Source organism: Lolium perenne, chromosome 4, assembly GCF_019359855.2.
Source record: "Lolium perenne isolate Kyuss_39 chromosome 4, Kyuss_2.0, whole genome shotgun sequence".
NCBI classification, from domain to species: Eukaryota; Viridiplantae; Streptophyta; class Magnoliopsida; order Poales; family Poaceae; genus Lolium; species Lolium perenne.
Genome location: NC_067247.2, coordinates 327,167,051 through 327,180,004, shown reverse-complemented (window position 1 = coordinate 327,180,004; position 12,954 = coordinate 327,167,051). Strand labels below are relative to the sequence as shown.

Sequence of the window (12,954 nt, the reverse complement as noted above, 5' to 3'; positions counted from 1 at the left end):
CTAACGATATTTATATGATGATTAAGGTTGAAACAATATTTCCATTTTTTAGAACTTCAACTTAATAACATTAACTACGTTTCTTAAACTTTAAAGTATAAAAATTGAATGAAAATTTATGTGAATTTAATTTAATGGTTAACTTGATTCAAAGTTTCATTAGTAATCTGTAGGTTGACCTTGGTATTTTTTAGAATTTAGAATTCAACTTCTATTTGTTGTTAAATATTCGTTTCTATTAAAAAAATGTTTTTATACTCTAATATTAATTTTGTAAAAAAAATAGACCCACAATCGCATGCACTAAAGATAGACTAGTTAACTTAGAGTAGAATGGGCTAATTAGCAAATACGGTACACCCTAACGGAGTATTGGATTTGTTAGAGTTAAATGGGCCTATTACACACACGCACAAAAGGCTGGGTTATCGCACACGTACATGTATACGTACGGGACCAGGACACCTCGTTCCCCTCATGCCCTCAAGTCTGTCGAATTACCCGAACATGACCCCCTCTCGATTCCCCTCTCGCCTGCGACCTCACATGGCGATGCGCCCGTCGCCGCCTTGATTCTGACCACATCCGCCGCCGATTCTTGCCGGCGAGGCTCCGCCTCGATCTCCTTCATCGAATCCCTGCCGCCTCGACGCTCACTCGCATCTGTGCTGTCAGGACACGCGCGCGCTTCCGCGACTAACTCTATCCTGCAGGTTTGGCGCGGTTGCCGGCACTGCTCTGCCACGCCGCCTCCCTCTCCTGTCCGATTCCGGTCCTCCCCGACGCCGGCGTGGTGGGGTTCTGGGCCGCCTCGTCGTGCTCCACCTCTCTGTACTGATCGATTTGACCCTAGCAGCCTTCTCGCTCACGACGCCGAGAACCTTCGCGGTGGCCGGTCGATTTGACCGCCGCCGGCCGCTCGTGTCCTCGCCGTCTGTCGGCGCGACTCCACCACGGAATCCTCCGTCAGCACCAGCCGCTACGCCCCTGTTTCCCCTGCTCGCGCCCCAGACTAACCCTAGCCGCCTCCAGTTCCGGCTGTCGCCGACCGATTCCGGCGCCGCCGCTGTTCGGCGAGGATCTGCCGAACCTCATCTGCCGGCCCCATCCTCTGCAGCGCCTCCGGTACTCAAGCGCGCACGCCCGCGTACCTGCGCGTCGCTGACGACCGCGCCGCGGCACGGCGCTGCTTGTCGTCTCCGTCACCGCCGTCGGCCAGAAAGGCTTTGCCATGAATTTCTCCCTCGATTGCCCGTCGCCACGAGGCTCGCACCCTCCGGCGCGTGCGGTCACATGAGACCATAGCCGGGGCTCTTCTCGGTGTTGCGGTGGTGTACTGGTGGTGTGCTGTTAGGGATGGTGTTGTGGTGAAGGCGGTTGGTGGCGTGTTGGTGATGGGGTGCTCGTGGTGCTGCTGATGGTGCTACTGGTGGGGTAACCTCGACGCCGGCAGGGCGGCGTCGCCGGCGCAACCCGGCGTCGCCCACCCCGCTACTTCCTGTACATCACTGTGAGCCAATCCCTTTTCTCTAACTCACTCTATAGTCATGAATCGATGGTATGTGCTTGGTCATACTGCAGCATATACGTAGGTGATTGACATATGTGGTGTGATGCTTCAGTTTTGGATGACTTGCTCCTCAGAGCATCCCTTGTTGTGCTGCTGAACTAAACAGACTCTATTCCATTTGATAGATGACGAGTACTAACCTTAATGCCTCCATTTGGATTTGTTGCCTTACTATGCCACTATTTCTGTTGAACTGAACTTGACAGCTCAGTTATACACCTAGCTAGTTTATTATGGAGTTTATATGTAGGATACTGTAATTATCACTTACACATTGGTGCTTTATTTGATGGCTTGTTTGTAAACTTGTATACATATTTATAATGCTCTGATTATTGGATTGAGATGGTTCCTTGATCATCTTATGGTTTTCATGGGTTGGAATAAATATCGGCGGATGCTGGTACTAAGTAGATGCTTGGACATTTTACTGGATTAGTTTTACTTGTGAGCTTATATGTATCTCTAGTGGCTTGGCTGTTATGGAATCTGTAGATCCTGTGCATACATGGTTGGGCTTATGTTTATGTGTTAATGGTGCAAGGTGATTATGTCCAGTTCTTTCTCAGATGTATTAGTTGGATTATTAAACTTATAAGAACAGCTATAAGCTTGATTTTCTTGGCCCTGCCAATGATGCGAAAGGCTGAGGCTAGATTTTTAGATAAGAACAGATACTACTATGTTGCCTTTTCATCTCTGTGATGATTTAGCATAGCACCACTATGCCCATCTGAGAGAAATCGATCCTTCCGATCCTCCTAGATAAAAATCTAGTTGAAGGGTTGATAAATGGAGTGTTGTGTATTCTTCTCTTTATTTCCCCCGATACTAGTTGTGCAAGCGAGTATGCTGAGATGCTTAGATTAAATCAATGGATCAACCTGTTGTAGCAAAGTGGAATAGCTGGTGATGATGATCTGGATGAGCTGTTACTTGTGGTTGTTGGCATGTTCCTCTTCCCACTCCTTGATCTACTCAAGTTGATCTTGCTCCCCTTCTGGAAATCCTCCTCTTCCTTGCTGTTATCTTGACCAGAACTATATCTATCTAATCATAATGGTTGTGTAATTTTTGGTGAGGAACTGTGGATGAACTGATGGTGTTCTTGGGTGGATATGGTGCGGTTTGTTGTGGAGAACTCTGTGAAGAGTTTCTAGCAGCTCAGCTGCGGCTGGTTTGCTTCTTTTATCTACTTTTTGTTGTTGTTGCTGTGTTGACAGCACACCAGATTGCATGTGTGTGTGAGCTGCTTGTGTGTGCGTTCCCCTGCCTAGTGCAAGAGAACAATATTCCTTTCTCTTCCTCCTTGAGCAAGCAACGTCAGGTTGCTCTTATCCCATACTTGTCCTCTTATTTCTCTGTTGCCAAGTGGATAATTAGCATTGGATGTTATTATGTTGGGATTTGCAGTATAACTTGTGGGCTTAACTTGTATGGCTAATGGTTCATCTTGACTATCTAATGTCAATGGTGAATCACTGATAAAAAAAATATGTGGGCTTCTAAAAGGACACTAGCTAGATTAGAGGGAAGAACATTGTTGGTTTGCTGCCTAAAGTAATGGATCATTTCAGTGTTGCTATTTGCCTAAGTTGCCTTCTTATTTGATGCCTCATGATCCAAAAATCCCATTTGTCCCTAATGTTGCCTAAAAAGAATACTTCTCCCTCTGATCGAATTTTGGTTATTAGGACAAGTTCCTAATTTCCTATGGCTAGTCTCCAACATTTAACATTGCCTCACCAAAGGTGAGGCAAACATTTTAACATTCACAAACCATTTCTTCTGTCTTTGTTGTTTCTTTTGCAGGGAAAAGAAGAACAAGAAATGTTAAGAAGATTTAGATTTAGGAATTCTTTTAGTTCCATTTTGTAATCTCATAATTCTTTTGTAACTTGTAATATTTTAATAAGTGTTATAATAATACTTATGTGATTCCATTTTGTAATCTCATAATTCTTTTGTAACTTGTAATATTTTAATAAGTGTTGTAATAATGCTTATGTGAATTGTTATTTGTAATATTTTATTCTCATTTATATTTATATTTACTTTGTATTTATATAATTGATTATAATTCAAATTCCAATCCAAGATCTTATTTGAATTTTGTCTTTCATATTTGAATTTGAATTCAAACTATTTTCCTCGAAAACATAATAAATTAATAAAGGTCATATCGAAATTTATCGCACTTGTGTCGATGACATACATCAATTCCCTCGACACAAGAGAAACCTCGACATCTTAGTGTTTTAAACGAACGCGCGAAAATTCCCCGGATTTTCTATGCATGAATGCAATGCACACATCTGTTTCCTCTATTTTTTGTAACCCCAATCCTGGGATATTACAGTCTCTACCCCTTAAACTAAACTTCGTCCTCGAAGTTTGAATTCTCTCACGTTTCGGAGTGTGGATCTGACTTGTCCAGACTACAACTTTTCTCGATCTCCGGGGTGATCTTACTGGATATAATTGAATATATCCCTTGTCCAGATTCTTCCTGGAATTCAATAGTGTTTGCCACTGAACAATGGTTTCTTACTTTAATTCTATGATTTCTTCCGACACTATAAACTTGTTTCCTTTCTCCTTGAAGATTCAATGATTGAGACAACTCCTCGTGATGATAGTCTTAACTAATGATTAATTTGATACCCTTCACTAATTGGTGAAATAGGTCTTTGTGTTCCCTTACTACCAAAACTACACTAATGGTACTTAGTTAGGTACTTACCATGGAAATGGTCTTGCTGGTTTGTTTCACTAAGAATGGATTAGACTCATTTAGTCTACCCAATCACGGATTATGGTTAATATTTATAACTATTTTGGTTCCTTTAGGTTCCATGAAAGGAATATTTCTATTAGTCTTTGATTTTGGTATAGTTAAACTTCTTCGGTCTTTGGCCTTTTTAAAGCTTTGTTTGGTCTTCGGTATTTCTGTCGTCCAACTTTATTAAACTTAGCTGACTTGAGCTATCATACTTCTGAGTAGATACTACTCACTTGCTCAAGTGATAATCCAATTATTACTTCCTCGAGGTATGAACCTCAGCTTCTGGTATGACATCCTTCTGAAAGTAGTGTTCAACAATCTTATGAAAATAAGATCGAACTTCCTCTCAGTTTAGACCTTCTTCTTCTATCTGCTTAAAGTAGTGAGTCATTATACATCCAACTCAATCTTTACTCTACCCCTTAAAGTTTTCTCAAGTCCTTTAACTCCTTATCTTCCAACTATTGGACTTATGATTAGAATATTGGTCTAGGTCTAGATTATGGTTTGTACTTCTTCTAAGGTCATGCGAAGAATATATGTGGTGCATCCACTCAATTGTGGACATCCAATGTGAATCCTTCGACTAAATGATTATATGTCATTGTTATTTGGCTAACAAAATTTTATTTTTTCACAACTTCTTGGTACAAATAATCCAATGATGGACTACTTGATACCAATTGTGGCTATTTGATATCCAAAAATGGATTCTAGTATAGGTTCTAATCAACTGGACGAGACATCTTCTACTTTATCTCGCGGTATTGATCCAATACCAATTGTGGTCTTCTGATATCAACTATGGTCTTCTTATATCTGCGATGGTTTCATATATCATCTTCCTTCATTCGGGGTTTATTTTGCAAGAAAACCACTAGCTGACACTATGAATATAATATCCTAAGTGATTTCCCATGCATTCCCTCTTCTATGTTGACTATGGATCTGCTTCAGCTTCACCATAATCACCATATTTCTTACCTACATGCTTCTCATGTACTAAAGTACTCCTCTGTTGAGGCTAAGTATGAGTTTTGATTGATACTTATTCAGAGTATTGTGGTTACTTCCCACAACTTTACTTCCTTTTTCTGATGCACCTTCATCTTGTCTTCGGAATCTTCCAGAATTCGTCACTTCCTCACACGAATACTATTACCCTCTAGATCTATAGCATCAAGTAAGGACTTGATATTGCAACATGCATTTGCATATCAACGTCAAACTTCATGTATGGATCTAGTCAAACAATAAAAATCCAATAAAATCCAAGAAGAATCAGCTTTGTGCATATAATACACACCATCATAAGCCTGAATATAATAGTTGAGTAAAACATCTCTAAACATCAGGCTCTGATGTGTAATATATAACACCACATAGATAGGTTTATATCGTGGTACTTAGCACGATTATATGGGATTCTACTATTTGTCTCAACATTTACCTTAATTGCACATTTGCAATGAGATAAACTTGAAACAAAGTGGTCTAGAATAGTTGTGGTTGACCTAAAGTTCTTTGGAAGAATTAACTTAGCTTCCATTTTTATTGAGGACTATCTCACAAAATATGTCTAAGTTCTAGCATGGCTACTCTAAACACATAACTCTTGGAATACCAACTGTGATCTACTCATCTATTGTTTCAGGGTCTTAATGGTATACTACCTACTTGGAATTAACTAACTAACTTCACTTAGTAAATATAGATAAGAAAGGTTGACTTAAGTGTGTCAGGTATTCTCAAGTGAATATCCATCTCAAGTCACAAAAAGTATTTGGTTTACCTAAGACAACTTCCTATAGACACTACCAATCCTATAGGTCTCCTTTAAAGGGTTTTAATCCTAGGGTCAAAGCATTTGCTCTGATACCAACTGTGGTGACCCGGCATACCACTGCATGATGTAGTATGCAAGTCTGATATAACACCAATGAAACACCGTTCCACTAGTATTATATCGCTCAGAGTGGTACAACAGAAACATATGCGGGTCCAAGGCATGTCTATAGAATTACAACATTGACTCTATTACATAAGATCAGCACAGCCTCCTACTTTACAATGAGGTAAATCTGCAAATAAACTCCAGAAGAACGACTCGTAGTCTAATTCTATCACGAACTCTATTTGTAGAGTATTTGACTAGCTATAGAGGCTAAGAATAGATTCTAGCTAAGTAGGAGCTAGGTTGAGGAAGCTAGTTCCTTTCTACTGCTAATCTAGGTTTTCTCCTTGTTGGATGACGTATCTGACTCCGCTGACAGGGTCCTGTCTCGTGAAGTAGTTGTTGGCTCCTTGGCCTTCGAGTTGCACTGTAGATCCTCCTTCGATGCCTTCATATCTAAGCAGGGGATTTAAGAGTGGGATGAGTACGAGCGTACTCAACAAGTTCATTATAGGAAAGAGGTGTTTAATGCACTAGCTACAGCATTAGACCAGAAAGTCTAATACCAATGCAAGTTTTCATAACCATTTCTTCAAAAGGTTGCTTTTATTCAGAAGAACTATGTCCGTCAGCCTTCACCGGTTTACTAGAACTTCATGGAGCTCCTTTCCGGCCGCGTTCGCAGTTCCATATCCCGGAACAGGGAGTGACAGTCACGGTTCTTTACACTCTGCAGAGGTGTGTTGCTTTACCCATAAGAGATCTTAACCTTGGTGCCAACCGGGCGCGCAACCCGTCCACACTTCCTATGGTGTGAGGCCCGGTATAAGGTCATAGCCAATCATATTCCTCCGCTGCCTCATACACCCACCCGTTGTTGCAAACTCCAACCCTGGGTCCTCGTCGGTCCACTTACACCCCTTAGGGACGGACCCCGACCACGACAACAGTTCAGGTCTCTACCATGAACTCCTTCGCTGGCAGCTGCAACCCATCATAGACCGCAATTACCGTGGGGACTTTATCGGGACCCCCACCCTACCACTTGTCCTCTCTTGGATCAAGGGTACCACTTGTCCTCTCTTGGATCAAGGGTCTACGGTAAAGCGCATCCGTTGATGTACAAGAGGTGGAAATACAATTGACTATTCCGTCCCACTCCAGATCTTATGGTTAACACGGGTATTACGGCACAAGAATCATCAAGCGACATTTGTTGTTTAATCCTAGATGGATATAAACCCTTGCAATGGAACCTCCACCATATCAACACAATCCATGGTTCCATTGCCCACCACATAGTCATATTCATAATTATGAAAATAGTGGTTTTGCTTTTTTATGCAATAGTGATAAACATAGTACTTTGCAAGTAATTTGGTAAAAATACTCAAATGACATGAGCAAGCGATGAACTTGCCTTTCTTGACTGCAAGATTATGCAGGCAAGGTCTTCGTTACGCAATAACTCCAAATTCTGAAATAGCATCATCGTCCGGTAAGGACGATGTTTAAAAGATTGGCAATGATGCAATAATGCATAAGTATGAGATGCAATCGCTCTAAGCGTGACCTAACCCCGATGATTTAGAATTAGTGAGTTGGTATGATTGGTTTAGGGTGTGTTGCACTTTTAGAGTGATTCCACAAACAAGGTTCTTATTAAGGGTTTGGTTGTCTTAGAATCATAAGCAAGTGGTAATATGCATAGTAACAATCATACACACTAAAGGATAGTAGTTGTATAATAAGTAGAAGACAGTTGTCAATTTTAAGTCCTATAGTGTATGGTTGATGATTACTTGTTATATACTTCAAAAGAATAACTTTTAAAGAACATGTTTATTAAGGAACAAGAAGTACTTCAAATAAAGGCTTTTGGTTTCTAGGGTTTACCATTCTTTTTCATTTGATCACTAAGTAGGTATTGGATGGAACATATGAACATATAAACAAGACAAGTGGATATTTATTTAGCATTTGAATTTACCTAAGAGAGCATGGACATGCAAAGTAAGTCATATAGTTTAATTAAGGAACTACTTTTAAGGTATAGGAGTTTCATAAAGTATCTTGGATTTAATTTATTAATTTTTGGTTACGGACAAATGTTCCTTACAAATATAATTTGGTACGAGAATAAAATTTAAGACTAGTTAATCTTTAAGCTAGATTTTTATGGATTTTATAATATGATTTGTATTAATTAAAAATCCCAGTTTTAAATTTTATTTAATCATGTCTAAATTATTCTAACGATATTTATATGATGATTAAGGTTGAAACAATATTTCCATTTTTTAGAACTTCAACTTAATAACATTAACTACGTTTCTTAAACTTTAAAGTATAAAAATTGAATGAAAATTTATGTGAATTTAATTTAATGGTTAACTTGATTCAAAGTTTCATTAGTAATCTGTAGGTTGACCTTGGTATTTTTAGAATTTAGAATTCAACTTCTATTTGTTGTTAAATATTCGTTTCTATTAAAAAAATGTTTTTATACTCTAATATTAATTTTGTAAAAAATAGACCCACAATCGCATGCACTAAAGATAGACTAGTTAACTTAGAGTAGAATGGGCTAATTAGCAAATACGGTACACCCTAACGGAGTATTGGATTTGTTAGAGTTAAATGGGCCTATTACACACACGCACAAAAGGCTGGGTTATCGCACACGTACATGTATACGTACGGGACCAGGACACCTCGTTCCCCTCATGCCCTCAAGTCTGTCGAATTACCCGAACATGACCCCCTCTCGATTCCCCTCTCGCCTGCGACCTCACATGGCGATGCGCCCGTCGCCGCCTTGATTCTGACCACATCCGCCGCCGATTCTTGCCGGCGAGGCTCCGCCTCGATCTCCTTCATCGAATCCCTGCCGCCTCGACGCTCACTCGCATCTGTGCTGTCAGGACACGCGCGCGCTTCCGCGACTAACTCTATCCTGCAGGTTTGGCGCGGTTGCCGGCACTGCTCTGCCACGCCGCCTCCCTCTCCTGTCCGATTCCGGTCCTCCCCGACGCCGGCGTGGTGGGGTTCTGGGCCGCCTCGTCGTGCTCCACCTCTCTGTACTGATCGATTTGACCCTAGCAGCCTTCTCGCTCACGACGCCGAGAACCTTCGCGGTGGCCGGTCGATTTGACCGCCGCCGGCCGCTCGTGTCCTCGCCGTCTGTCGGCGCGACTCCACCACGGAATCCTCCGTCAGCACCAGCCGCTACGCCCCTGTTTCCCCTGCTCGCGCCCCAGACTAACCCTAGCCGCCTCCAGTTCCGGCTGTCGCCGACCGATTCCGGCGCCGCCGCTGTTCGGCGAGGATCTGCCGAACCTCATCTGCCGGCCCCATCCTCTGCAGCGCCTCCGGTACTCAAGCGCGCACGCCCGCGTACCTGCGCGTCGCTGACGACCGCGCCGCGGCACGGCGCTGCTTGTCGTCTCCGTCACCGCCGTCGGCCAGAAAGGCTTTGCCATGAATTTCTCCCTCGATTGCCCGTCGCCACGAGGCTCGCACCCTCCGGCGCGTGCGGTCACATGAGACCATAGCCGGGGCTCTTCTCGGTGTTGCGGTGGTGTACTGGTGGTGTGCTGTTAGGGATGGTGTTGTGGTGAAGGCGGTTGGTGGCGTGTTGGTGATGGGGTGCTCGTGGTGCTGCTGATGGTGCTACTGGTGGGGTAACCTCGACGCCGGCAGGACGGCGTCGCCGGCGCAACCCCGGCGTCGCCCACCCCGCTACTTCCTGTACATCACTGTGAGCCAATCCCTTTTCTCTAACTCACTCTATAGTCATGAATCGATGGTATGTGCTTGGTCATACTGCAGCATATACGTAGGTGATTGACATATGTGGTGTGATGCTTCAGTTTTGGATGACTTGCTCCTCAGAGCATCCCTTGTTGTGCTGCTGAACTAAACAGACTCTATTCCGTTTGATAGATGACGAGTACTAACCTTAATGCCTCCATTTGGATTTGTTGCCTTACTATGCCACTATTTCTGTTGAACTGAACTTGACAGCTCAGTTATACACCTAGCTAGTTTATTATGGAGTTTATATGTAGGATACTGTAATTATCACTTACACATTGGTGCTTTATTTGATGGCTTGTTTGTAAACTTGTATACATATTTATAATGCTCTGATTATTGGATTGAGATGGTTCCTTGATCATCTTATGGTTTTCATGGGTTGGAATAAATATCGGCGGATGCTGGTACTAAGTAGATGCTTGGACATTTTACTGGATTAGTTTTACTTGTGAGCTTATATGTATCTCTAGTGGCTTGGCTGTTATGGAATCTGTAGATCCTGTGCATACATGGTTGGGCTTATGTTTATGTGTTAATGGTGCAAGGTGATTATGTCCAGTTCTTTCTCAGATGTATTAGTTGGATTATTAAACTTATAAGAACAGCTATAAGCTTGATTTTCTTGGCCCTGCCAATGATGCGAAAGGCTGAGGCTAGATTTTTAGATAAGAACAGATACTACTATGTTGCCTTTTCATCTCTGTGATGATTTAGCATAGCACCACTATGCCCATCTGAGAGAAATCGATCCTTCCGATCCTCCTAGATAAAAATCTAGTTGAAGGGTTGATAAATGGAGTGTTGTGTATTCTTCTCTTTATTTCCCCCGATACTAGTTGTGCAAGCGAGTATGCTGAGATGCTTAGATTAAATCAATGGATCAACCTGTTGTAGCAAAGTGGAATAGCTGGTGATGATGATCTGGATGAGCTGTTACTTGTGGTTGTTGGCATGTTCCTCTTCCCACTCCTTGATCTACTCAAGTTGATCTTGCTCCCCTTCTGGAAATCCTCCTCTTCCTTGCTGTTATCTTGACCAGAACTATATCTATCTAATCATAATGGTTGTGTAATTTTTGGTGAGGAACTGTGGATGAACTGATGGTGTTCTTGGGTGGATATGGTGCGGTTTGTTGTGGAGAACTCTGTGAAGAGTTTCTAGCAGCTCAGCTGCGGCTGGTTTGCTTCTTTTATCTACTTTTTGTTGTTGTTGCTGTGTTGACAGCACACCAGATTGCATGTGTGTGTGAGCTGCTTGTGTGTGCGTTCCCCTGCCTAGTGCAAGAGAACAATATTCCTTTCTCTTCCTCCTTGAGCAAGCAACGCCAGGTTGCTCTTATCCCATACTTGTCCTCTTATTTCTCTGTTGCCAAGTGGATAATTAGCATTGGATGTTATTATGTTGGGATTTGCAGTATAACTTGTGGGCTTAACTTGTATGGCTAATGGTTCATCTTGACTATCTAATGTCAATGGTGAATCACTGATAAAAAAAATATGTGGGCTTCTAAAAGGACACTAGCTAGATTAGAGGGAAGAACATTGTTGGTTTGCTGCCTAAAGTAATGGATCATTTCAGTGTTGCTATTTGCCTAAGTTGCCTTCTTATTTGATGCCTCATGATCCAAAAATCCCATTTGTCCCTAATGTTGCCTAAAAAGAATACTTCTCCCTCTGATCGAATTTTGGTTATTAGGACAAGTTCCTAATTTCCTATGGCTAGTCTCCAACATTTAACATTGCCTCACCAAAGGTGAGGCAAACATTTTAACATTCACAAACCATTTCTTCTGTCTTTGTTGTTTCTTTTGCAGGGAAAAGAAGAACAAGAAATGTTAAGAAGATTTAGATTTAGGAATTCTTTTAGTTCCATTTTGTAATCTCATAATTCTTTTGTAACTTGTAATATTTTAATAAGTGTTATAATAATACTTATGTGATTCCATTTTGTAATCTCATAATTCTTTTGTAACTTGTAATATTTTAATAAGTGTTGTAATAATGCTTATGTGAATTGTTATTTGTAATATTTTATTCTCATTTATATTTATATTTACTTTGTATTTATATAATTGATTATAATTCAAATTCCAATCCAAGATCTTATTTGAATTTTGTCTTTCATATTTGAATTTGAATTCAAACTATTTTCCTCGAAAACATAATAAATTAATAAAGGTCATATCGAAATTTATCGCACTTGTGTCGATGACATACATCAATTCCCTCGACACAAGAGAAACCTCGACATCTTTGTGTTTTAAACGAACGCGCGAAAATTCCCCAGATTTTCTATGCATGAATGCAATGCACACATCTGTTTCCTCTATTTTTTGTAACCCCAATCCTGGGATATTACATATTGTCTCCCGTACTCCGAAAAATTTCATCACACTTATCAGGAGCAGTTTCAGTGGTTCTAGGCAATTTTGTAGAAGGAGCGGGGACTTTTCCTACACCAATTATTTTACCATTAATAGTAAGAGAGTGGCTAGCATTTGAAACTTCATTACTACTGGTGGTGGTGATGGTACAAACTTTAGTCAAGTTATTATTTCTAGCAATTTCATCCTCTTTTTCCACCTAGCATGCAATTCCGCCAACATCTTAACATTCTCATCAATTCTAACTTGAATGGCATTTGCAGTAGCAATGGGATTTCATCCATAGTTGTAGGTTTAGCAGCCATTTTATTAATCAAAGAAGTTTGTGCTTCAGACAATGACGAAATGCAAGTTTCAGCATTTGAAATTTTGGCTTGCATACCCGAAACCTCCTTATTTAAATTCTCAAGTTGATGACTAATATTTTTCAACATAACAGATTGTTCTTCCATGGTTTTAGTAAACACTTTATTCTGCTCATATTGCATTTGCATAAAGTTCTT

At 41.1% G+C, this 12,954-nt stretch overlaps 2 long non-coding RNA genes across 2 annotated transcripts; both read left to right on the top strand.

The window, feature by feature from the left end:
• The first annotated feature begins 434 nt into the window (after positions 1-434).
• LOC139829817 (uncharacterized) lies at positions 435-3,576 on the top strand. The gene is made up of 2 exons (XR_007848473.2): positions 435-713; positions 857-3,576. It is a non-coding gene; the product is annotated as an uncharacterized lncRNA (long non-coding RNA).
• Positions 3,577-8,932: 5,356 nt separating this feature from the next.
• Positions 8,933-12,075, top strand: LOC127296382 (uncharacterized). Its single transcript, XR_007848475.2, has 2 exons — positions 8,933-9,211; positions 9,355-12,075. It is a non-coding gene; the product is annotated as an uncharacterized lncRNA (long non-coding RNA).
• The last annotated feature ends 879 nt before the right edge of the window (positions 12,076-12,954 follow it).